Source organism: Notechis scutatus, chromosome 1 (assembly GCF_049901735.1).
Source record: "Notechis scutatus isolate UNSWTSFEM ecotype Mainland chromosome 1, rNotScu1.2, whole genome shotgun sequence".
Lineage (NCBI taxonomy): Eukaryota > Metazoa > Chordata > Lepidosauria > Squamata > Elapidae > Notechis > Notechis scutatus.
The window spans coordinates 126,385,174-126,412,771 of NC_142009.1; the positions used below are offsets into that span (position 1 = coordinate 126,385,174).

Consider the following 27,598-nt stretch of genomic DNA (forward strand, 5'->3'; position numbering starts at 1 on the left):
GAAGGCAATATGTGGCATTGATTAATTGAAGGAGCCTGAATTGCTGATAATCAGCCAAACAGATGCTGTAAGAAATAGCTGGTCCCTCAATATCATCCATTTGGCAATAGTGTATGCATAATTTTTAAATGATGTTAAATTAGGGAACAAAAAAGGTAAGTCTACTGTAATAGCACAATTTAACATTTTCACAAGGATTTCCATTGCTATAGGCATCATTCTAATTATAAGGTGTATCCACAGAAGAGCTGCAAGCTCTAGTAATAAAAGTCAAGGAGCCCAGTGGGGGGAAAAATAAGACTAAGTTGGAACATAAATAAGACCAAATGAATGACAACAGGTACAGCAACCAACCTTAAAATTGTCAATAAAGATACTGAAGGGCTAAATATAACAGTAAAGAAATCAACAATCAATAAATACTATATAGAGTAGCATTTGATAGAATAGCCATGAAGGCCTTGGAAAATATACTCAGATCCCAGGGATATTTTTATCTAGTTTTTATCTACAAAGATCAAAATCATGAAGAAAATGGAAAATACTCTGCAGAAGTGAAAAGTGAACTTTGAAGAAGGAGAAAAGAAAGAGCATTGATGTTTTTGAAGACTGATGTTAGACAAAACTCTAAAAATTTCATGGATAGCCCAAAACCCCGCCAAATAAATGGATCATCAAACAAATCAATTCAGAGTTCTCAATGGAGACACAAATTACCTTGCTTAAATGATCATACTTTGGAACCATTATTGAAGACTTGGCCGTCTGGAGAAGTCTATAATGCTGTAAAGGATGAAAGAAAAGAGAGGAATAAGGCAAGGTTGATTAACTGAGTTATAACAATTGGTGCAACTTTGAAAGACCTAAATGACCAGGTTGGGCATCCATCCTCCTGGAGAATATCTATCTTTGTAATTTCAGAGAGTCAATACTGACATAATAGAACATAGTCAATCAAATTTACTGAAGTGGGTTATTTAATGTTTCCAGCTATCATGACATTTCATGCAGTATGAACATTTTATGCCTCAGCATAATCCCAAAATTATGGTCTGGGACCCAGAAGAGCAACAGGCAACAGCTGGCATGCCTGGAGAGATGGCTCTGTGTGCTACTTCCGGCATGCATGCCATAGGTTTGCCATCATGGCTCTAGTGGTTATTGTTTGGTATTGTTCCATCTAATTAATAAGTACATTAACATCACTAAGGGAAAATGTGGTGTTGCGTTTGGAGAATTCCATTCAACCTCTGATTCTATAGTCCAAAGCTAATTATGGTTCCTTTTCAAAGCATTGACACCAGAGTTTCGGGTGTGGTAATGAGACTTCGCATAAATTCCTTCATTCAAGTTATATCCTCCTTGACAGTGTTTCTAAGTGACTCCATAATTTATACTAAGGGTGTTACGCAGGGCTGAGTTTTATTCAATCTCTTTGTTAACAATACTATTTTCATCCTGAAGGGAGCCAGCTTCTTCCCAGTCTAAATCACTGACAGAAAACTGCTCTTCTCTAAATTGATCAAATCTTTCTTTGCACTACATCAATTGGCCTTTGCAGATTGCTGTCTATTTTAGGAGATTACTAAAACAGTTATTTTACCATTAATCGGGGGGGGGGGGGTTGGTCATGGTCTTCAGACTTAATTTTCCCAGACATAAGTAGAGTCAGTGATACACATGCTGTTGAGAAAATAACAGCTTATTGATACCTCAGTCTCTTATTTAAATTGGCAATCTGTTAGCTGACCTATTTCCACAAACACACACACACACACACACACACTTAAAAGAATTTGGCAACTAAATGTATTATTCTGCTAGTGATCATTTAATCCCCTTAGCACTATATCATCCTAAAATGAAGCCTGCTTCTTTTCTCTCTGGAGTTGTCCAATTCAGCCAAAGTCCCTTCCAGATTTTCAATTACCCATTTTTTGTCTGATTTAACTAATGAATCTTACATCTTGAAAATACCCGTTTTGGTTTATAGTGCTGAGGAAACTTATCCATACAAGTGAATACACATCAGAGCAAACACCATAGTTAATTAGCACTGATGATGTTACCTAGCTGGGTAATGAAATGTCTGCAAGGAAACCACGAGGGACCCCACAGATCAACCCTAAGGTATAAATATTATCTTCTATTAGTTGCCTTGGCTTCTATTGATAAAGTCTTTCTTTGAAACAACCATTTCACAGAATACTTTATAATCTAGTCCTTTCCTTAAAATCCAGTTCTTGATTTCCTGTTGCCTTTGTTTTCTTGTGTCTACACTGAAACTTAATGAATTAATGAGGGACTTAGATGAGGGAATAGAAGAAGAACTTATTAAATTTGCAGATGATACTAAGCTGGCAGGAACAGCTAACACCCAAGAAGATAGGCTCAAGATCCAGATGGATCTTGACAGACTAGAACAGTGGTCCCCAACCTTTTGTACCAGGGACCAGTTTCAAGCAGAAACACTTTTTCAAGGACCAGCGGGGGGATTCTATTTTCCATTCCCAAAACTTAATGTTTACCCTACAACTAGCATTAAAGACACCTGACTGCAGTCTCTCTAGTTCTAGGTCTTGCCCAGCTGTGTAGCTACAAAATTTCATTCAGATGTTTCTCTTATCTCTGTTTGGTGAAAACAGGAATTGAATGAGGAGCATTTAGTCAGTGTGTTTTCCTAGGAAGCTCCTGTAGTCCTTGTTTAGGGATCATTCAGAGCTACGATGGACCTCTAACATCCAGCCCAGGAAGAAACTGCTTCAAAGAAACCGGGGGTGGCTTTTCCTGTTGCCGCAGCTCCTCCGAAGCGCCCGTTCACCCCCCACCCCGCCCGCCCACGCGTGGAGTCAATCCAGTGCTCCGTTCTGCCTGCCTACCTGCCTGCGTTTCTGGTTGTTTCGGAGCAGCTTCGGCTGATAAAAAGAGGCGAATAGTTATTATTCTCAGCCGAAGCTGCTCAAACAAACGAGGCAGGCAGGCAGGCAGAACGGAGCACTGGATTGAACCTGGATTGATTGGCGGCGGGGTGGGGGTGAACGGGTGCTGGGAGCTGCGCCGACAGGAAAAGCCACCCTGCCGGCTCCTTTGAAGCAGTTTCTTCCTGGGCTGGTGGAGGAGCGAGAGAGCGACTGAGAGAGGAACGAGGCGGGAGGAAACCGAAGCCGCTGAGCCAGAGAGCAGGACAGGCTTTGGTTGCTTCCTCCCTCCCCTTCTTTCATTTGTGTCCTTGATCCCTGATCCCAGCAGCATTCACCGAAGGCGAAGAAAGCCGCCATTTTTTTTATTTTTTATTTTCTTTGCGGCCCGGTACAGACTGCTCCACGGACCGGTAGCGGTCCGCAGCCCGGTGGTTGGGGACCCCTGGACTAGAACACTGGGCCGTATCTAACAAAATGAAATTCAATGTAGAGAAAAGTAAAGTCCTACACTTAGGCAAGAAAAATCAGAAGTGCACATATAGACTGGGTGAAACCAGGCTCAACAGCAGTAACTGTGAGAGGGATCTTGGAGTCTTAGTGGACAACCAGCTAAATATGAGCCAGCAGTGTGCAGCAGCTGCCAAAAAAGCTAATGCAATCCTAAATTGTATTAACAGAGGGATACAATCAAGATCAAGGGAAGTACTGATACCACTCTATAAAGCCTTAGCAAGACCACACCTAGAGTACTGCATCCAGTTTTGTTCACCACATTATAAAAAAGATGTTGAGACTCTAGAAAGATTACAGAGAAGAGCAACCAGGATGATTAGGGGACTGGAGGCTAAAACATACAATGAACGGTTGCAGGAACTGGGCTAGGCTAGTCTAGTAAAGAGAAGGACCAGGGGAGACATGATAGCGGTCTTCCAATATTTGAGGGGCTGCCACAGGGAGGAAGGGGTCAAGCTATTTTCTAAAGCGCCTGTAGGCCAGACAAGGAATAATGGCTGAAAACTGAACAAGGAGAGATTTAACCTGAAAATAAGGAGAAACTTTCTGACAGTGAAAACAATCAACCAATGGAACAGCTTGCCCTCAGAAGTTGTGGGAGCGCCATCACTTGAGACTTTCAAGAAGAGATTGGACTGCCATTTGTCAGAAATGGTGTAGGGTCTCCCGCTTGGGCGGGGGGTTGGACTAGATGACCTACAAGGTCCCTTCCAACTCTGATTATCTGTTATTTACAATAGCTTTCTAGGTAAGCCACTGATCCTTCACCCACAGACCTACCAATTCTGGCCCTTGCCTCATAGATCTGATTTCAAACGAATGTTTTGCTTTGCTTTTTTGAATCTGTGAGATTCCCAATAAAAATCTTTCCTCCACCTAATAAATTATACCATAAAATTATCTTTGGATTTTAAATGATCTGGGGAGCCTATGCCAATAAACACAAAACTCTTGCTGCCCTCATAAATGACCATGTAAAATATTAGAGAAGCTACACAAACAAAAGTGAAGTAGAGGGTATAAATTATCAATAAGGCTCTGAAGAATTTCAACATGCCAAGATCTATATCTCAGTGTGGTGACTGGTGGACAGACTCCACTCTGAAGCTTGGTGCTTATCAGCCTCAACATCTCAAGACATCTGGATATATCTACTTCAGCCATCTGATATCTGAAATGGATGCCCCCCAACTCCATCTGCCATTTTACTATGGCTTTCCTAGTTGTTGTTGTTGTTTTTGTTTACTTTCTCCTGAACAGTCACCCAGATTTGAGCCCCTGCTAATCTCAGGTTATTTGGTTAACACCACAGTACCATATTTTCCTTTAACATGACTTTATTTATTTATGACTTTTTCAAGGAGGTTTACACATATAAAATCCTTAACAAAGCAGGGGCACTCAGCATTGCATCTCAGCTTAGAAAAAAAATAGTAGCAGATGTTTCAAGAATTGTCTTTTTAAATTTGGAAAAGTACTAAAATAACTAAACTGTACTTTGACAAGCACCTTCTGGAAGAAATAAGATTTTATTGTTACACAGCTGCATTCTCAACCATATGTAAGCAGAGCAATAACAACTTTTAAATGTCACAACAATAGAGAAGCTCCAGGAGTTACAGAAAATATCTCTCTCTCACACACACACATATATACACACAAAACAATTAGATATACATAAATTTAACAAATACACAATAACACAGAGAATTTGAAAGTGGGCAAAATATGTCTGCCCATTTTTATTTTACATGTGTTATTGCATATTAAATAAATCTATGTATGTCTAATTGTTCCTTCCTAGAGTTAAAGATAATATGCATACTAGGTCCTCCCTGGAGATGGCCTTCAACATCCCATGCAAAAGTGGCTACAGCCCTCAAACAAATCAAAATTGTCCACTCTTGATGGGCTAATTGTGTTAATTTAAAAAAAAATAAAGTTCGCTCAAGATCCCTTAATATTTAGGAAGAAATTGGAATGCCTTTCCTCATTTTGAATCCCATGCATTAGGTACCACTGAGTGAGGTTCACACTCTGTCGGCATTAAACTGTTTATTTGATTCAAGACAGATTATCTGGCTCTTTTGCAGTCCATGGTGTTCTTAGTAACATCCTGTTCTGACCCACACCCTTTTCCAACAAATCAAACACAATCCAAAGGGAACAGAAACCTTTTAATGCTTCTGCAAAATAATTAGCTCTAATAAGCACAGGCCTTGCCAAACGGTGCAAGACTGCCAAAAGATAAAATAATTTGCAATACAAGAATCTTCAAATACAAACTGGAATGTCCACGAGGCTGGAGTTTCAAAACGTCTTTACCTTCTGCAAAGAATGTTCATTTCACAGCTGGCTTTTATATTCTTGAAGGAGGGGCCATTACCTTGCAGCCTTACTCCCGAGGTGCCCGTGCTGTTGTAGCTGCTCTTTCCTGCAAGCAATCCTGCTTGCAAGCGCACTTGGCACAGGCTCCTCGGGAACCTCCTCATCTCTGCTGCCAGCCCCCACAATCTCTGAAGGCACAGTCCACTCCCTAATGGTCCTGGCCCCTTATCTGAGTCCTGGCTCTCCTCAGCCGTCCGCACCTGTGGCCAGCTAACCACAACACATCTCTAAATATTTACCGTAATTGAAAGTTTCTGTCTTATCTCTCTGTTTCTCAATCATAGGTTATCACTGGAAACACCGATGTCTCTACTTTGATCTATACTACCATAGAAATATGCTTAGCCTTCATTACTTTTAAGATTTTCTTGCTCTTAGAATTAATCCTATCTCTGCTTCTCAACACATTGCCCATCTTTATTTTTGAGTGAACCTAAGAAAAACAAATTATATAATGCCTTCACTTTTTTTTTTTTTTTTTTTTGCATCAATGGTACATTAATTAAGGATGCTGGATGAAGTTACCATTTTTAAAATATTTAACATTAATCTCATTTTTTTTTTCATTTTCTATTTTTGCTTTCCTAATGAGATTTACATAGTCTGTTTTATTATTAGCTAACATCATCTGCACATCGTAAATTGTTAATGCTTCAGTTCCCAGCTGTCATGTCTTCCAATCTGCCATTCTTATAGTACATTCACTCTATAAGTTCAACAGTGAAAATATGCATTTCTTTTCTATTCAGAAACTCCAAATTCTGTATTACAACAGCTTCATGTTCATTCTAAAGACTTCCTAGAAATATAATTAGGTGTTTTGTCATACCTAATAATCTTAATGTACTTCATATTTTGGCATCTTCTACATAATCAAAGGCCTTTGAATGGGAGTCTATAAAACAAAAGTAACCTTACATTCTCTTCCTCTTTTCATTATCTTTCTAGCTGTTTGATATGATCTCATGCTCTTATGCTTTATCTAAAACTCATCTATTCATTTGGCATTTTTCTCTCCATGTATAGCTAGCTCCATTGTTCTTTGTAACATCTGAAGAAACCATGTTCACATGAGAAACTACCACAATGGTTCACTAATGTGTACATAACCCTTCTGTGGTATTAGTATATTCACCATATTTTACAAACAGTAGGCTAGGTTCAATTTTTTCCACAGAGCTGTTAGCATTTTAACTGCCCTTTTTTCTCCAGCTTAAAAGTTCAATAGGTATTTTGTCCACAACTGATGCACTTCTGTTTATCAGCTGATATATTGCCTCATTTTGTACTTTATTTATTTATTTATTTATTTATTTGATTTGCCAATTGTTTACAAGATAATAAGTATAAATGTATACATAGTTGTGAATACATGAAATGGTTACATACAAGAAAAATAAAAGAATAGGAGAAACAATAGGACAGGGACGGTAGGCACGTTGGTGCGCTTATGCACGCCCCCTACAGACCTCTTAGGAAAGGGTGAGGTCAATAGTAGACAGTCTAAGGTTAAAGTTTTTGGGGTTTGGGGAAGAAACTACAGAGTCGGGTAGAGTATTCCAGACATTGACCACTCTATTGCTGAAGTCGTATTTCCTGCAATCAAGTTTGGTGCGGTTTACTTTGAGTTTGTATCTATTGTGTGCTCTTGTGTTGTTATGGTTGAAGCTGAAGTATTCATTGACAGGTAGGACATTGCAATGTATGATTTTGTATACCATGCTTAAGTCAGACCGAAGACGGCGTAATTCAAGGTTTTCTAGTTCTAGAATTTCAAGTCTGGTGGCATAAGGTATTCTACAGCGAGTAGAGGAGTGGAGAACTCTTCTTGTGAAATATTTCTGGACTTTCTCAATTGTGCTAATATCAGATACGTAGTGTGGATTCCAGACTGATGAACTGTATTCGAGTATTGGTCTAGCAAATGTTTTGTATGCTCTGGTTAGTAGTGTGATATTACCAGAGAAAAAGCTACGTAGGATTAGGTTAACAACTCTTAATGCCTTTTTGGCTATGTAGTTGCAGTGTGCTCTAGCACTTAGATCATTAGAGGTGAGTATTCCAAGGTCCTTTACAGAGCTTGGGTCATCAACAAGATCTTGACTATTCAGCTTGTATTTTATTTTCTGATTTTTTTGCCAATATGTAAGACAGAGCATTTATTTGTTGAGATTTGAAGTTGCCATTTGTTTGACCATTCGGATACATAGTCAAGATCTTTTTGAAGGGTAGCAGTTTTGTCTGTGGTATTGAACAGCTTTACATCATCAGCGAAGAAACGCAATTGCTCTTAATATGATCACAGAGGTCGTTTATGTAGAGTATGAAGAGAGTTGGTCCTAGAACACTGCCTTGGGGACACCACTATTGACAGGTACTGGATTTGATAGGACGCTCCCGATTTTGACCATTTGTTGTCTGTTTGACAGGAATGCTTCTATCCAGTTATTCAGTTGTCCAGAGATACCATAGGATTTTATTTTTAGGAGTAGTTTGTCGTGTACTACTGAATCAAAGGCTTTACAGAAGTCTATGTAGATTGCGTCTATTGTTTTGCCCTGGTCGAGTTGTGTCGTCCATATGTTTTTGCAGTGTAAGAGTTGCAGATTACAGGATAGTTTTTCCTGAAACCAAATTGTTTATTGGAGAGTAGGTTATTTGTCTCTAAGTGAAGGATGATGGATTGGTTAATAATTGATTCCATGACTTTACAGGTAACGCAGCATAAGGAGATTGGCCTGTAGTTTTCAACTAGGCTTGGGTCTCCCTTTTTGAAGATGGGGATGACTGTGGCTTGTGACCATAGGTTAGGCAAGGAGCTGGTTCTGAAAGATTTTTCAAAGATTATGCTTAGAGGTTTGGCTATGGCAGAGGATAGCTTTCTTAAGAAGTAGGCACATATTCCGTCCGGTCCAATAGATAGAGATGGTTTTAGGTTGCGTATTGCTTTTTCAACATTGTCTTCTGTGAAATCGATATGTATTAGATCATTGTTGTTATCTGTGGTACGGCTAGGAAATATTGGGCATGATCCATTGCTGTTTACAAATACTGAGCCGAAGAATGTGTTAAAGATGTTGGCTTTAATGGTGTCGTCGTTGCAGTCTTTACCATCAGGTCCTATCAAGGAGGATGGACCTTGAGTCTTTTAGTTTGTTGTTAACAAAATTGTAAAAAGCGGGTGGAATTGGTGCTTAGAAGGTTTTCCTCTTGTTTAATGTGATAATTTGTGCATTCGGTCTTTATCTGGTGGCATAGATTTTTGTATCGGTTTTTGAAATTGGCAACGTGACCAGATTTGTTTTTCCGCCAGTGATCTCTTTTTGGATTGAAGTTTCCTTATTGATATGGGTAATCTGCTTTTTGTTTTGTTTTGGGAGTTGTTGTTGGTACATATAGTTTGATGACTCTTTTGACTTCAAGTAAAAATATGTTATAATGGTCTTCAACAGTATTGCATCCAGTGAATAGAGATTGCCAATCAAGGGATGAGAGATCGTTGTCTATAAGATCATAGTTGCCTTTTTGAAGTTACAATAGGGGATTACATCACTGTGGTGATTTTTGTGTGGATGTATGTTGAGACAAAAGTCGATCATATTGTGGTCACTACTGGAAAAGGGTTCTTTAGATTGTATTCCGTAGATTAGGTTCAAACTGTTGCAGAAGATGAGATCGAGGCAGTTGTTTAGTCTAGTGTTGTTGGTTACTAGTTGTTCCAGTCCCAGATTTGTAATAGCATTGTAGAAGGTTGTGTGTATGATTTCAGTTGTACAATCATTTAGGGTCCAGTTAATATGAGGTAGATTGAAATCACCAAGAAGGATAAAAGGGTATGGGCAGGATGCAGCCCATGTTAGTAATGTATTTAGCTTGTTTACATGTTCGATGTCATAATCAGGTGCTCTGTAACATAGTAAGAATCGAATTGTGATATTTGAGGATAGTTCACAGATGATGGTTTCAGGAAGGGCAAACTCCTGGGTAACTTGGATATTTTTTAGATGTAAGGATTTTTTATAGAATATAGCAACTCCACCTCCTCGTGCTACTTATAGCATGTTGGATGCTGGAGTTCAGTGTACCAATATTCAGTAGATTTATTACACACACTCACACTTATACTGCATCCATGCATTGCTTGCTTTCTTCTTTTGTTGCTCTTTTTCCTTCTTTCTTTCACAAATATCTGCCTATAAGACTTTGTCTTTGACACAATATCAGAGACAACGTATCAGAAGTTGGAGCTTCTATGCATTTACTGAAATTTTAAAAATAGCATTGAGAATGTGCTCTTTGGGGGAGTTTGCCTCTGAACTAGATTTTGTCAGCATTCCAAGTAATGCACCCATAGAAAGCAGAACTCCAAGGCAGGTAGATTCCTCCAGGAACAATTTATTGGATACCTCATATTGGCACAATTGGTGAAAACCGACCCTGAAAGTTTCTGCTGTTTTCACCTAATTAAAAAGTGGAAGTTCCTCCTTCACCCCTCAGCATCAATCACATTGTCCAATAGAGGTGCTGGCTGGTTGCTTGATTACTTTACTCCTCCTCTCCTCAGCACCTATTAAAATGTCCTTGGTTCCCACAGGAAAACTTTTTGATTACAACCCCAACTATCTAGCTTCCCTCCTCCCTGTCTCTTATTCTGCCTTGTGGCAACCCTGAAGCCTCAAAGATGGCCTCAGCCAGATTTGCTTCAGGGTTGACAGATTTGAGAATAGAGCTTTTGCTTGTACTTGGCTACAAATGTGGTAAAATACTCTTCTAAGAAATGACCAGATGTTATTTTGCTACACTAGGGTGTAGGAGGAACTCTTAGGTGTTGAGAAAAGTTTTGATTTCTTAGTGGCTGCAAGCCCCGAAGATACTGGAGACATTCTTCTGATATTTAGGGCATTTTATATACTCCCTGTCAGAATGTTGTGTTTGAATATTACTCTCTTTGGAATTATTCTGATTTATGGAGAAGCTATTTAGGATGTTGCTATGCAGATTAAAACCCAGTAGCTGTTGGTTTGGTTCTATGACTAATGAAGTACGGAGAAGGTACTTAGTGTACAGATGAATGAATAAATGAGAGAGTTTTAAGGGAGTTTGAGCTTCCTTTGGAAGGAATATTAAAATATGCCATGCCCCAGAATTAACAAACACAACTGCAGGCCATAGCAGTTAGATCAAGATATACTAAGGACCTGTACACAGTACATACTAGGATAAAAAAGGAGTGATAAAGTGCCAACAGTGGTATCTGAAACTGAGAATTTAAGATTTTGAAACAGAAATACACTGTGCCCTTTTTGTGGCATACTATATCAACCTGGTCTGTGTCCTGAATTCAGAAAGATTTATCACAAATGTGTCAGGAGACATCATTATGTCAGAATGTGAAAACATGACTTTTCAACCATGGCTAATGAGCAAAGAAGCCATCAAGTTCATAGATTGGACTCCAATAATTTGCTACTTGGAGAATTGGGACATCACACCCCCTATATGTTCTATAGGATAGGAAGCTGGATGATATGCTAATATGACTGTAAAAGAGCTTGAGGTGAAGTTTAAATTAGATACTGGGGCAGAGGTAAATGTCTTGCTGTTAAAAGCATTTCATGAACTTCCAGGCAAGGATATCTTAATCCAGAAAAATGTTTCCCTGGAAGCATACATGGGAACTCCTATAAAGTCTTTAGGAACTATCATTTTGGAACCTGTAAGGCAGGGATGGGATTCAATTTTTTTAACAACCAGTTTTGTGGGTGTGGCTTAGATGGTGGGCATGGCTTGGTGGTCATGTGATTGGGTGGACATGGCTTAGTGGTCATGTTATTGGTTGGATGTGGCCAACTCAATATCATTCACATCGAGGCACGCATCTCCTCGCCTGGCCTCTCAAGACTGTGGGGATGCTGCAACAGTTGTAAGTGTGGAAAAAGGGTCATAAATCACTTTTTTCAGTGCCATTGTAACTTTGAATGGTCACTCCACACAAACAAAGTACCAGCAAAGGAAGGGGAAAAAAAACTCCAGAGAAGCTCCTGAGACAGGAAGTCTAGTCCTGCCAAGAATGTAATAAGGGTTAACGGAGAGGCAGTTTCTGTAAGCAACACCAGAATGTTTCCTTCCTGCCCTCCTTACAGGATTAGGCCAGTAATTTCTTCTAACAACCGGTTCTCCAAACTGCTTAGAATGTTAACAACTGGTTCTAGCAAATAGGTGTGAACTGGTAGAATCCCACTCCTGCTGTAAGGAAAACAACAAAATTGCTGAATCATGATACACTGAACTCCATTAAAGGAACAACAGACTATAGAACTGGAGCTGGTTCTTCAATAATTCTCACTCTATGTACTCTTATCCATTTGTAACAGATTTCAATTTGCCCTAATGTACCTAATAGGATCTTTCTGGCATTGCACGAGCAAGCTGTGTTCCTTTTGTACAAGTATGCAACATCCCAACATATATAACAAAGATGGGGGAATTGCATCACAATATCATGGCATTGTTTTCATCAGTGTGATACCCCCTCTGCCAACTTCTCTTTTAACCTCATCTGTCTCTATTTGATCTCTTTTGTGGTTTCTCTTGAGGAGTCCTACCTTAACTGTGCATTTTTTCCCCAGGGATTTCTCAGATGTTCTTAAATACGTTTTCTCATTCTTATCTTCTTGTTATTTTTCTCTTTCTTGGCTTTTTTGATTGACATATAATTTACTATCATTTCTTGTTTGATGTTGAAATGGGTTCAATTATCATGCATTATTTTATGGGCCATGACTTTCGTCCTATTTTTTTTTCTCTCTAACAGTAGTCACTTGGATATATATTTTGCTTCAAAATTTGAATTTTTCTTTTTGCTTTCATTTTTACCATGTCTCCTACCTCTTCCTATAGATGTTCATGTTCTCTTTCATGTAAGTGGAATGTTGAATCTCTGCCTTAACATTAATCTTATATTCTAACTGAATAAACTGATTTTCTAGATTAAATCTTGTTGGTACACCCCTTTTAAATTTCCTAAATTTAACTTGTATATTGGACATTAATACTTAATTTAATTTAAAACTTAATTTGACAATAATCTGCACCTGAAATCTACAATTTCTGTTTCCTTTTAATTAACTCTGATATTATGGTACATCCAGTGATACATAGGCACAGAAACTGTTTTTATGTTGTTTGAAGCAGGAGTTGGCAACAAACAAAACTTTATCTTTAAAAGCCATGCACACCAAGCAATGCAAATGAATCTAGAGAACAACATGGTGACCAACAGATTGGAAGAGGTCAATTGACATTTCAATGCCAAAAAAGGAATGTTAACAGAGTGCAAGCTATTGTAGAAAACCTTTAATGTCACATGCTATCAAAATGATACTTAGGATTATCCAATACAGATGACAATTCTACATGGAAAAAGAGATGGCAGATGTTCAAGATGGCTTTAGAAAAGGTCAAGGAATATTAGACAAGATTGCTGATGCGCTCCAGGTAATGGAGGAAGTCAAAGAGTATCAAAAAGAAGTCACTGTCATGTTCCACTGATCATAAAAAAAGTCTTCAGTTGTGTCGGTCATGTCAAACTGTAGAAGACGCTTAGAAAAATAGGAGTCCAAAAACATTGGGTGAAAAGAAAACAAAACCAAGTTCTTACTTCAGAATTTAGGAAATCAGCAATACAATGTCAGGCAGAAACAAGAAAGGGAAATTTCTCCTGGACAATGGAAGAGGAAAAATAATATGGAGATTCTTTAGCAGAGTCATTAGTGAAGAACAGAATCTTTCCAGTCTTATTTTACGATCTTACTTTGTGAACTAGATGAGTCGTGGTGGCGCAGTGGTTTGAATGCAATATTGCTGTCTAATTCTGCCGACTGCCAGGAATTCAATCCTCATGGGCTCAAGATTACTCAGCCTTCCATCCTTCCAAGGTTAATAGAATGAGGACTCAGATTATTATGCTGATACTGTAAACCATTCAGAGAGTGCTGTAAAGCACTATAGACCAGTGGAGTATATAAGTCTGTTATTACTATTTCTAGGGGCCAGATTTTACAGCCTCAGACAAAAGAGGACCTGATAAACCTAATAGCACAATTGCAGTATTCCATTGCCTCAAGATCAGCCTACTTATTTTATCTAAAGAAAATTAAAAAAAAAACCTAAAAGAATTGTGTTTAGTTTGTATGTGCATTATCCATCCTTCTGACTAAAATAGGAAAGTTTAAATCAGGATAGATCTTACTTTGTGAGCACTTCAATGGGTCTTGCCCTTAGGTAATTAACTGAAACGTTGCAAATGTTAAAGCATAAGAGGAATGCAATAAAGAAATTCACCCAGGGATGTTTGTAGAACTTCTCATGCATTGCTTGGTAGAGGTTTGGCTGTGTTTCAATGGTAGAGAGGCTTCTCCTGAGTCTTTGTGAAGTTGTAATGGACCCTCACCTTTCAGCTGCAGGTTATCTTTGTGTGAGTTTCCTCCCAAGTCCCCTCTTGCTGTAGTGCAACATCTTCCACACAAGCCATTTCAGTTTTGTCTCAAATCCAAAGGAGCTACACCAAACTCTAAATGGATAAACCATGTAAGCTTTTATTCTTTACCCCATTTTTCAGTTATGATGTCTTTCAACAATGGTACTTAGCACTTAGATGTGACCGAAAAGGAAAGAAACACACACACACACACACACACACACACACACACACAGGACTAGATCACAACCATTCCACATAGATTAGTGATCCATTTGCAGTGCATTCTCATCTCCTTCTTTGTGTGGGGTTGTTGCTTTGTTTTGTTTTTGTCTTAAAAGATGGTTGGTTTCATAAACAGCATTATCTCAAGCCAGCCTCAAGCCCCCCTCCTCAAAAAGGAAATGAACAAAATCACTGCACTTTGTCAAAAGCACACAAACAAGACCCATTTTGAAGACTGAAAGAGGTAATCAAAAAAATGGAATGAAAGGCAACCTCGTTTCTCTCGGCCAACAATTCCAGGTTTTATCATCTCTGTCTCCTAAAAAACAGAGAAGCACAGGTCTTGAGGAGGGAGGCTAATGCATCAGCAGCTGGAAAGTCAAGTTCAGCAAAAACTCACCTTTGCATGATCTGAAGACCAAGATGTCAGCTTTCCTCGCCCGGTATGTTAAACCTGCCCCTTCCCCCTGCATCTTCCCTTTGGAAAAAAAAAAGGGGGGGGCTAAAAAAAAAATTGTGGGGAAAAACTTTTGCTAAGAAAGTCATGAGTCTAAGCCTGACAATCCCCACTGTGTATTTTCCAGCCAAGGTCCGCCTTCTGCATATTGCTTTGCTTCTCCCAGAGCAGTGCCCTGTCAGGACACATAAGCTCAACAGGTTGAATAAACAAAGAATTTGAAGGGAGCAGCTACCGACCTCATTCCAAAAATCCCAGGGCAAAGTCAACCAGAATTACGTTTATGGTCACGTAAGCTCATAGGGCTTTAATATTTTCCCTGTCAGGCCCACAATATCGTATTTTGGAAAGAGTTTCACTTGAAAGCAACAAGTAGATTTTCATTACTGAAGGCAGATTTGCACTAGTTTATATTTTCTTTTTCTGCCTCATCCCTCTAAGTTTGTGCTTTGTGCTGTCAAGCAAGCAAGGTGTGAAATGGGTAGTGTAAAAATCTGTAGAAATACCCACGATCAGACTGATGAGAGGGAAAGCATACAGGTATAGATAGTCTTCAACTTATGATCACAATTGAATTCGAATTTTATGTCGCTAAGCAAGGCAATTAAGTGAATTTTTCCCCATTTTTCAACCTTTCCTGCCAAGGTTGTTAAGTAAATCACTGCAGTAACATGGTTTTCACTGTCTTCTTCCTCCCCACTGATGATGAGGCACACTTTATACCAAGGGCCAGCAGCTACTTCAACCGGGCAGGCCTTATCAGAAGCAGGAAGAAGAAGTTGTTGCCTATCCCTGCCACTTCCTGCCACCACCACCCCCAGCTGATGTGTTAAAGAAACTTGCAAGCAGCCACAATTTTTTTTAAAAAATCACAAAGCAGTTGCATGACTGGCTATGATTACAAGACTGACACAGACAATAGCAATAGCACTTAGACTTATATACCACTTTACAGTGCTTTACAGCCCTCTCTAAGCTGTTTACAGAGTCAGCCTATTATCTCCAAAAATCTGGGTCCTTATTTTACTGACCCCAGAAGGATGGAAGGCTGAGTCAACCTTGAGCCTGGTGAGATTCGATCTGCCAAATTGCAGTCAGCCAGTAGTCAGCAGAAGTAGCCTGCAGTACTGCACTCTACCACTGCGCCACCAGGGATCATAATTGACAGATGTTTATATCCCAAAGCCACCCAAAGCGATCTTATATCCAATGGGTAAGTTTGCATTATAAACTTATATTTGATATCAGAATGTGCTCAAACAATCTGTAGTTTAATGAGGTTTTAAAAATATTGTTAGGAATTCCTTTCTTAGCTGCAATTCTAGAGGATAAAAATTAGGAAGTAATTACTGTAATAAAATAATTTTAAGTTGTAGTAAAGGCTTACTCACCACTTTCCTTTCTTGTATTCTACTAAACTAGCCCCTTTTTGACATCAGGATGTTATAAATGTGTCTAGCTTCAAATCAAGACAAAGTGACATGTCCAGCAGAATTATTTTTTTTGGCACACCTTTTAGTATTTAATCAATTCTGCATTCATTCACCACTGGAGCTATGAAAAGAGCTGCAGACAGTGAGATCTCTCTAAAGATATGGCAACTTGCATATTTTCCCATCCTTCTCACCTAACAATATGCATTAGAAAATCCAGTAGAGGTCTCTCTCAAATTGAACTATCGGATATAAAATAGGATATGTTCCTCTCTGGGTAAAATATTTAAAACATTTCTAGAGTTTATTCCTTGTTCCCAGTTGGGAAACAAATCTAATTGGGTTTACTTTATTTTTCTGATGATCAGGAAAATGTTGTATGCATACTCAAAAAGGGTAAACCCCTTATTAGTAGTCTGGAATATCCTATCTCAGCAGATAAGGAAGGCACAGGTGAGATTATAGAACGATTAGTTTGATTTCTTTCAACAGACAAGTGAATCTTTCTGCTAATCCTTCTAATAACCCACGGCTTATCAGTCATCAGCTTTATCCAGGAGCTGTCAACTCTTTAGGGCCAGAGAGCACATCTGTATTTTTTTTTTTAATGGCATTGGAGCTTTTTCCAACATGGCAGCCATGTGGAGAGAATTCTTCCCAATTTCCAAAATGGCTGCTATGGTGGGTATGACTAGATTGGGGGGGTGGGCAGAATTCCATTTGTCAGACGACAAACATGAAAAAATGCCCCTTCTGCAGTATTATTTTCTATTCCCCCAGATTATTTTGTTTTTAATCAAAGCAGCCGAACACACTGCTAAAGCACCAGCTACAGTGACCCAGACTTTATTCATCTGTTATGAATGTCTTATGGAATCTTTATGTGACTCGGTGATTTTTATGAAAATAAAAGTTATGCTGAAGGCAACATTTCTTTTGTGGCATGCCAAATCCTCATTTTTAAATCAGATAGGATAGGGAGCCTAGCCCAGAGCGAGGGAGTTGCCTATAAATTGTGCTGTATATTTGGAACTGTTTAGGCAATACATGCTTATCCAAGGAGGTGGTCATTCCAAGAGAATTAATCTCATTGAGTGGTTATGATTCATAGCTTCTCCTTCCACTAATATCACTGGCGGCAGCTGACCACAGAACAGTGAAACAGAGAAACAGATTTAAAACCACTCAATCAAAATGTTTATGAAAACACATAAAATATTAATAAAGGTATCTCTAAAGCAGTTCAAACACTGGTTACAGAGAATGATCCTAATGCCTAAGGCTTTCGTATGGGCTTCCACACTAGCTGGGTCAAACAACCAGAACACAGAGAGCTTGATTGCATAAGCTGTGGGACAAGAGTAATTATCAAATACCTGGGAGATTTATGTGACAGCTTAATATCAAGTTCAAAGCAAGTGAAATGAACATCTGAATCACTGACTAATGGTATGATCAAATGCAGGAAACAATCAGAATTAATATTCTTCTGGCTACAATGGAAGATTTTATTGAAATTATTTTTTTCCAGTGAGATCACTGATTTTTTTCTCTCTCCTGAATTACTGCAGAAGGATATTTTCAATCAAATAGTCGAAAGAATAGTGGTTTTTACCTGTTTTATTCTTTCAAGGATATTAATATATTGTTTTATGCTGCTGTGGTTTTCATTGTAATATTCAATGGTTTAAACAGTTGTAATTTTCCTAGCTTAATCAACAGAGTTAAAATACAGAGAAAATAAAATAAAACAATAAATAAAATAAAATCATAAAAAAATAAAATTGATAAAATAAACATTAATAAAATAAAATATTTTATAAAATAAAATATAAAATAAAATAATACGCCTGTTTGGTGTAATTCTAGTCTTGCTTTCGACATGAAAGCCAGATGGGTGACGTTGGGACAGTCGCTTTTTCTCAGCCCAGCTCACCTCAAAGGGTGTTATTGTGGGGGAAATAGGAGGCAGAAAGAGTATTATATACATTTACAGCTTTGAGTTATTTATAAAAATATTAAAGGCAGGATACTCTCAGTGATGTTTGAAACATTTGAATATAGGACTTCACATCCAAAAGTTAATTATATTGGATACTTAGAATTGGAGGAAGAGTGGTTGGACTTATGTCATGGGTGGGATTCTACCGGTTGTTAGAATTCTGTGCAATTCTGAGAACCGGCAAATTGTTCCCCTGGCTGGCTCTACCCCTCTCTGCCCACCCCTCCCCTCCCTGCCCAGCTAGTCCTTATCGCATAAACACGACATTGCGCGCATGCATGACATTGCTGACTGCATTCTCTCCCACCCAGTCAGTCCTTAAGGTATTTCTTTTTTTTCCCCTCCCAATGAGCAGCTATTCTGATGACCAGCTACACTGGTATCCCCCTCACTGTCTTTCTGCTTTGCCCAGGAGCCCCAAAAATTGAGGCCACACAAAAAAAGAAGCCACACCCACCCAGTCATGTGGCCACACCCACTGAGCCACATCCACCTAGCCACACCCACAAACATTGAATGAGGCATTGACTTGCTGATCCACCTGAAATGAATCTACAGTGAGGATATTGGAATGTAATTCGGTATGGAGAGGTATGGCCAGATGGTATTCAAGACATGGAAGAAAGGTAAGAAGGCACAATAGCAGGCCAACATAGCAGACATAAAGACCAACTACAAGTACTTTTTTATCTTACTGTTACATGGAGACCATGAGGAGGTGGAAGAGGTGAGAAAGACAAGTATCTCAAGTATCTCCAAAGGATAAGGCAGATCCTGAAGAACCATCTCAATGGTGAGAATAAAACCTATGCTATCAGCACATATGCCGTGTTGATGTATGATAATAAACCCTGCTTGTATAATAAGCTGGCCAAAGAAGAACATGGAAACTACTGATATGAAGATCCAGAAACTCCTCACAATCTATGCAGGTGCCCATGCCAAGTCCAACACAGAGAGATTGTACCCTTGCCAGAAATTGAGCAGGCAGGGTCTGGTGAGTATCAAAGCCACTGTGGTTGATGAAACCTAGTGCATTCAGGAATGCATCAGTAAGATGGCACCCAAAGATTAGCTGCTGAGAGAAAGGCTGAAGCAGCAGCAGACATGAGAAGAAGACAAACAGAGGAAGCACCATAGCAAGACAAGACATGGGATGTACCCCTGAAAGAGTGCTGAGATGGTCAGTGGCCAAAAAGGGCTGAACTAAGGCACTGACCATAGCAGCACAAGAACACCACACTAAGCATCAGATTCATAGAAGCAGAGGTCTACCACATTAGACAGGACCCAAGGTGCAGACTTGCTGTAATGGGCCAATTCCATTGTGTGCCAAGCCTCACGTGAGCAACCTCAATAGTTCCAGTACATGCCAGGTCTCACGTAGGCTGAAAGCAGGTACTAGGAACAAGGCCATTAACACGTCACAAGGGCAGTTAACTGAAATAAAGGCGTTGGTTTGCTAGTTTAAATTGACCATGGCATTGTGATTGGAAGATACTATACATCCACTAACATTCCTACGCATGTAACATAATGATTGGATGGAGCTCACCTCTTTTGTATGTTCTTAATAAAAAGAGTTCCCCTAACTCTGATCGGGCAGCTCACCCAAGATAGAACTTGGCGTTGGTGTCTTTCTTGATGCATTCGACCACCCAGTGAGAAGCCTTCCTTATGCGGAGCAAAGCAGCAATTGGTGACCCCGACGTGATCCGCTAAAGGAAACGGGTGCGTCTCTCTTCGACTGCCTATCTTACCCGGCCGGACGAGCCAGTTGCAACCCAGGGACGCCGTCTCCGTGTCACAGATCCCTCCCCAGGAATCTTCAGCAAAGAAGACATCCTCCCTTCAGGTGAGTATGGGCGGAAAATTCTCCAAAGAGCAGATAGCACATTTGCAGGAATTAGGAGAATTAACGAAGAGTTCAATTGGATTCTTGGGAATCAGGGCAAAACGCTCCTGATTCCAACTAAGAAGGACCTTATTACCCTTTTGACTTACATTTACACGCAATGCCCGGCTTATCTGGATAAAGGGTCCTTGAAAGTTTCCACATGGCAACGTTTGGGTGACTATTTTCATAGCAATCCCAGGGCTCCACCAAAAATTCTGACCACGTGGAGGACAGTCATGGAATGCTTAACAATCCATGGCTCAGCGCTGACCAAGGCTCCCTCCCCTGAGGAGGATCCTCCTCCTCCTTACACAACTGAAACCAAGACTAAGGATGCTTTCCCATTAGAAGCTCCCCCCACTGCTCCTGAACCCATGAGTTCTCCTAACTCAAATCCAGCGAGGGATCAGACACCCATGGGAGCATTCGCACAAGCCATGGTGCAGGGACGCAGAGAAGGCTCTCTTACTCTAGAGGAGCTCTCTCTGTGTCCCGTTGAATATGTAGGGGATGGAGCCGGAAATATGGTGCCTAGACTTGAACCTTTATCCATGAAATTAATTAGAGATTTAAAACAAGCCGTGGCCATGTACGGCATCCAGGCACCATATGTCAGAGGCTTCATTAACACCATCAGCACCTCCTTTTTCATGTTACCCCAAGATTGGAAGGATCTTTTTCGCATGATACTGACAGGACCACAGCACGTTGTTTGGGAGTCAGACTTTCGCGCGAAGCTGAAAAATTTGCCCGCGATCATGGTGTGGTTGCGAGTGGATCAAATTTGTGGTATGGGTCAATTTATGGACTTAGCAGCTCAGGCGACACTCCCACAACGTACCCTTACCTTTGTCAGTATCATAGCAATCAAAGCCCTTGACAAAGTTGATGATCCTACCTCTGGCATCGTAGGATCTTTTTCAAAATTATTCAAGGCTCAAATCAGCCTTATGCCGAGTTCATAGAGGAGCTTCAGAAAGCCATTCATAGGCAAATCTCTAATGAAGAAGCCCGTAGAGAGCTTCTGTTAAAACTGGCTGTTGAAAATGCTAATGAGGATTGCAAAGGATTCTGCAGCCTCTATCTGCCCAAGGGGGTTTCCTCTCGGACTATCTAAAGGCTTGCAGAATCATGGGGACTGTCTCCTACAATATGGAGCATCTGGCTATGGCTTTGCAGCAAGCAAACTCTCAGAACTGGCCAGCCGGAAACTGCTTCAATTGTGGGAAACCTGGCCATTTTAAGGCACAATGCAGAACCAGAGACAATATACAAAACAACACCAAGCCTAAGACGATATGCCCCAGGTGCAAGAAAGGGTACCACTGGGCAAATCAGTGTCGCAGCAACAATTCTCAGCCACAGGGAAACTAGAGGAGGGGCGATCAGCCAGCCCCACTCCAAAGGCTGACTCCATATCTTTCCACCTAATTGCCTCCGAAGATATGGAAATTGACATCCCAGGCACTGTTTACTTTCTCCCCACATGTCTGAAAACGATCTCCCTGCCATGACACCCCTCATAATCTATCCCATCCAAGACCTCATGGCAAGGGGAATCATCGCTTCTCCGTTTTTGAGAGACTCCGACGACTTTTCCTCAGTAGCCATGGCAGTAATTGGAAATACTCCCACAAAATTTAGCAAGGGAGAATTAGTAGCAACCGCTATTCCAGTACCTGTTAAAACAGCTGATGCATGGGCATTTACTGTCCATCAGACAGTAGAACAAGCCAGGCCTGTGTTACAATTTACAATCCATAACAAAGTCTTCTCGGGTCTCTTAGATACTGGAGCTGATGTAAGTGTCATCTGAACGGCTGAGTGGCCGGACGATTGGCCTTTGGAAACTGCCCCAGCTGTTCGGGGAGTGGGAGGAGTTCAGCACGCCCACCGTAGCAAACAGTGGCTACCGGTGAGTTCTTCTGATATTTCTCGCACTGCCTACCTCCAACCTTTGGTCCTTCCACTGCATACTAACCTGTGGGGCCGTGATCTTATGTCTCAACTTAATGCAAGACTCATTATTGATTAATGGAATCTTTTGCTAGAAATCCACTACGGCTGCAATTAAAAACCACAGAACCTGTGTGGGTAGATCAATGGCCCCTCACTATAGACAAACTAGAGGCCCTGCACTCACTTGTTCAGGACCAAATTGTCAAAGGGCACGTTGAACCATCTGTCAGTCCATATAACACCCCCATATTTGTTATAAAGAAAAAGTCAGGAAAATTCAGGCTATTATGTGATTTGAGAGCCGTGAATGCGATTATAAAACCAATGGGGGCATTACAATGTGGTCTGCCAAATCCCAACATCATCCCTGAGAAATTTGATTTAATGGTCATTGATTTAAAAGTCTGTTTTTTTTCTATCCTCTGCATGAACAAGATCGTGCCTTATTCGCTTTACACTACCTCGCTTAAACAACTCCTCTCCCTCCTCCCGCTTTCAGTGGAAAGTCCTACCTCAAGGCATGCTTAATAGTCCCACCATGTGTCAACACTATGTCAATAATGTCTTGCTACCCTATCGTTCAGCTTTTCCACAATTTCTGGTGTATCACTACATGGACGATATCCTTGTTGCAGCTCCTGGGCCACCGGCACGGTGTTCACTTCATTCTCCTTCCTGAAAGCCGTTCTTGCAGAAGGAGGTTTGTACATAGCACCTGAAAAGGTGCAAGTACTAACTCCATACGCATATCTGGGCTATAGAATGCTTTCTGCTACTGCCTATCCTTCACTTCCCTCTGTCTCTGTCTTCTCAACCCACCTTGGTTCAACTTCAGCAATATCTGGGTACCATTAACTGGGCCCGACCTTTCCTGTCTTTAACCACTGATATTCTTTCTCCATTGTTTGAGGCCCTTACCTGGGGGAAAAAGCCTGCTGACATAATATCCTTGCAGCAACCTCAGCTTCAAGCAATAACTCTCATAGAAGAGAATATCCGAAAAATATGGGTAGACAGAGCTGCTGCCAATACTCCTTTAGATATGGTCATTTTGGCCACCCCGAGGCTTATGACCGTGGCAGTAACTCAAAAGGACCAAAACTCCACATCATAGAGGTGGATCCATCTTTCCCACACGCCACGATGCTCCATCACTTCCAAATCAGCTCAATTGGCTCAATTGATCATAAAAGGTAGGAGTTGTGCAAAATTACTTATGGGAATAGATGTCTCCACACTTTTCATTCCTTTTTCACTGCAAATATGGGAACCTCTATTCCAGAACTCCCAAGAAATCCAGTTTGCCTTAGCTGACTGGCCTGGACTAGTTTCCTGCCACCCGCTGATCCACGTTTTCAAATCATTCGGACAATACCCATTTCTTTCTCCTCTCCCATCAGCAAAAGTCCTCTGGTCAACGCCTTGACTATTTTTGCTGATGGCAGTAGGGAACGAGGGCATGCGCTAGCAAAGGAATGGGGTGTGTGGCACACTAAAACCACCCCTGTGCAAACATCACCACAAAGGGCTGAGCTTGCTGCAACCATATTAGTCTTCCAGAATTTTAACGAACCCATCAACTTGATCTTAGACAGCCTATATGTTACCCAAATAGTCTCTACTATCCACGATTCTTACCTCTCTCCTGCTATTGATAAAAACCTCCTCTCTCTTTTTGTTACATTACAACACCTTGTTGCACAGCGTCAACACCCTTTCTTTGTAGCACACATCTGCAGCCACCAACCTTTCCCAGGAATCCTCCAGGAAGGCAATAATATGGCTGATCAAGCAGCTGCAGGCATCATGACATCACACACATTGACTCCTTGGGAGAGCCATTCTTATTTCCATCAAAACACCAAAGCTCTCATGAAACATTTCAACCTCACTATGGCAAGCCTCAGCCATTAGACAGCAGTGCCCCACCTGTAGTCAACAAGCCCATTCCATTCCCTTAGGGTAAATCCCGAGGGTTGAAAGCCTGTGAAATATGGCAGATGGACGTTACTCAGTTTCCTTCATTTGCCCCTGGAAGTATCTGCATGTTACAATTGATACTTATTCAGGGTTTATAATGGCGACTCCGCAAAGAGGAGAAGCCTCCAAACATGTCATCAACCATTGCATTCGCACCTTTGCATCGTTGGGATGCCCGAAAGAAATAAAAACAGATAATGATCCCGCATACACTAGCACAGCTATGTCAGAATTTTGCGCTAAGTGGCAAATTACCCACAAATTTGGGATTCCTTATAATAGTCAAGGACAAGCCCTGGTAGAGAGAACCAACTTAACACTAAAAATAGCGCTAGAATGACATTTGATCAAAGGGAAAAGAACCCTTGCCCTCCCGGCGATGCAAGACACCCTTAATCTCTGTCTTTATACACTCAACTTCCTCAACCTCTCTGGCACCCCTGCTATGACAGCAGCGGAGCGACATTTTTCCTCCCCCCCCCTCCTGACTCTCCCAAACCACAGGTATACTACCGCCAACTGCCAGACCCTACTTGGAAGGGTCCTGCTGCTCTCCTCACCTGGGGTCGTGGCTACGCAGCCATCCAGCTTCCAGATCGTGTCCTGTGGGTTCCTGGACGGCACATCAGACCATACCACCCCAAGGTAGAAAAGTCACCACCTGCAGACATATCAACATGATTCGTCCCGTTGCCTTGCCGACCCTCTTCCTCCTTCTTGCCGCACATGCCTCCAAGGTCTCCATTCCGTCTCAAGTGACGTACTTCACGCCAGGCACTCCCTCCTGCTGACCTGCACTGCATCTGGGGACATCTTTCCCCCTACCCCAGATGGTCAACGCTCCCTAAGCCGTGGCCCCACATCTCCAGCAATGCTTCCTTCCAGATCAACACTTTTGAACATCCCCTCTAACTACACTCCTCATACTTCGCCCCACTGCCACCACCTATTATTGCTCTGGTCGACACCTCTATGATTCCATAAGCAACATTTATGAATCCTGGACAGTCCTTAGACCCCGTTCACCTCGTCATTATCACAGACAATTCGCAAGTCAGCCTGACATTTATGCTCAGGCCACCCCTTTCTACATCGGATTAAGAGATCGCAGAACTCTGCCAGCGCATCAGATGGTTGCACCCCTGCCTGACCAAAACCACGCAGTCAGGCTCCACTCAACTAACTCTCATCTACCATACCCAACAACCGCAGAAGTGCCTTCCTACGGAAAAACTTGCCAAAACAATGGGACCATGTACCATCTATGCAAAAGGAACTCAAAAACTATTTGCTACGATCCCAAGACAGCTGTACGTCTCAACATCACCTTATGGGCGGGACTTCCAAGAACCTCTGGCAGATCTGATCCTGAGGGGGAAGGAAAACTTTATTACCTAAACCACACCACCGTACTCAAGGACGGTACTAACCCAATTGTTTTAATCTTTGATGTTTGTGTTGCTTGTTCTAAACCAGGGGACATTCATGCGGGTCGGATGACTGGAAATCAACGTACGCCCACAATCATAAATACTTGTGTCATACGCCCATTAACTGGGCCATGGGGAACCCCAACCAATGGACCCCTTGTGGAGGTTCCAGTGAGTGCTCGGGTTGGTCTTGTGTCTGTGATTATACCGGGGGAGGGTACTCAGGTTGCAATCATCTGTCACATTTCAAACGAATATCAGGGTCTACCACAGACAATAAGGTAGAAATCACTATCTCCAAGCAACACCCTGCCTTGGAAACTTATGGTATAGGGATTGATGGCACAGGAATAGACCCAAATACTTACATTACCATAAAAACTGAAATAATTTATGAAGGCAAGGAAACATCATTAGGCTGGTCAGTATATAATAATTTAAGGAAATTAGAAAAAGCCCTGATACCAGCATTATTGCAAAAACTTGTTCATGGATATGGCAGAAAAAATTGCAAAACAACTTGCAGTAACCAATTGTTTTGTCTGTGGGGGAACCACCACAGGAGAACAATGGCCGTGGCAAGCCTTAGAAGCCTCGCCATCTCTGTTTAATAACATGTCTTCTGTAGGAAACATAACAGCTAGAATAGCTTCCGATCCACTTATCTGGACAATTACCACTAACTTAATTGGTAGAAACTGTTTTTCCCGAAATGGGTCCACTCCAGTAGGACACCTCCTTTGCTTAGGTACATGGGATAACTCCTACCAGACTTGGACAGCACCTGACAATGCTACCACCACACCTGCCAAATTCAACACCTCCCTCCTACTTTATCTCTATGACACAACATCCTCCCAAATTTGGACAGCTCCAAATAACATGTATTGGATTTGTGGTAACCTAGCCTATCCGTCCCTTCCAGCAGATTGGCAAGGGTCATGTGTATTGGGTGGATAAGACCTTCCTTTTTCCTCCTACCGATCTCCATTAAGCGAGAACTGGGCATCCCTGTGTATGATACATTATCCCGCAGGAAAAGAAACACTGATAATGCCTTTGCAGGTTTCCCTGTCAATCAGAATATGAAGGGGACACCTGGACCTCAGAAAGAATAGTCTGCACCTACAACATTGCTAGTTGGGCCCAAGACGGGTCCTGGGGGTACAGAACCCCCATATACATGATTAATAGAATTATTCGTTTACAAGCTGTTTTAGATTTAGCAGGTCAACGTATAGACAAGGCTCTAAACACTCTAGCGACTGCTACGGACAAATTACGCACAGCTGTCTACCAAAATCGTTTAGCTTTAGACTACATACTAGCCAAAGAAGGAGGGGTATGTGGTAGGTTCAATCTTACGAACTGTTGTCTTCAAATTGACAAAGTTGGCAAAGTAGTAGCACAATTAACAACTGAGATGCGACAATTAACCTACAATCCTAATCAAGTATGGCAAGGTATTGATTTTAAGAATATTTTTAGTTCTTGGTTCCCTAAACTACCAGGATTACAAGCCATAGTAGCTCTCATAGGTATGATTGCTGCAGGATGCGTTATTCTTCCATGTGTGTTACCAATATTTGTTCGTACCATCTCCAATAGTCTGTCTTTATTAGCTGAAAAGCGCGCCATTGCACAGGTTAATGCCCTCTGGGAAAAAGAACCTCTATACAAAGTCATACCCTCAGAAGACCCTGATGTGTGCGTTCGCACAAGTTTTTGCATGGGTAGTGACGAAGATCCAGAAGAATTTCCTCCATATAAAACTAAAACAGAGGAGATGCTGTAATGGGCCAATTCCATTGTGTGCCAAGCCTCATGTGAGCAACCTCAATAGTTCCAGTACATGCCAGGTCTCACGTAGGCTGAAAGCAGGTACTAGGAACAAGGCCATTAACACGTCACAAG

At 41.1% G+C, this 27,598-nt stretch overlaps 1 long non-coding RNA gene across 7 annotated transcripts in view; it reads right to left on the bottom strand.

Annotated features, from left to right (window-relative positions):
- LOC148132980 (uncharacterized) overlaps positions 1–27,598 on the bottom strand; it is a 156,713-nt gene that overhangs the window by 49,190 nt on the left and 79,925 nt on the right. For all 7 annotated transcript variants that reach the window (XR_015745618.1, XR_015745620.1, XR_015745619.1 and 4 more), the window contains exons 3-4: positions 14,927–15,004; positions 718–783 (exon numbers count right to left, since the gene is read on the bottom strand). This is a non-coding gene — a long non-coding RNA (uncharacterized LOC148132980). The remainder of the gene's footprint in view (positions 1–717; positions 784–14,926; positions 15,005–27,598) is intronic.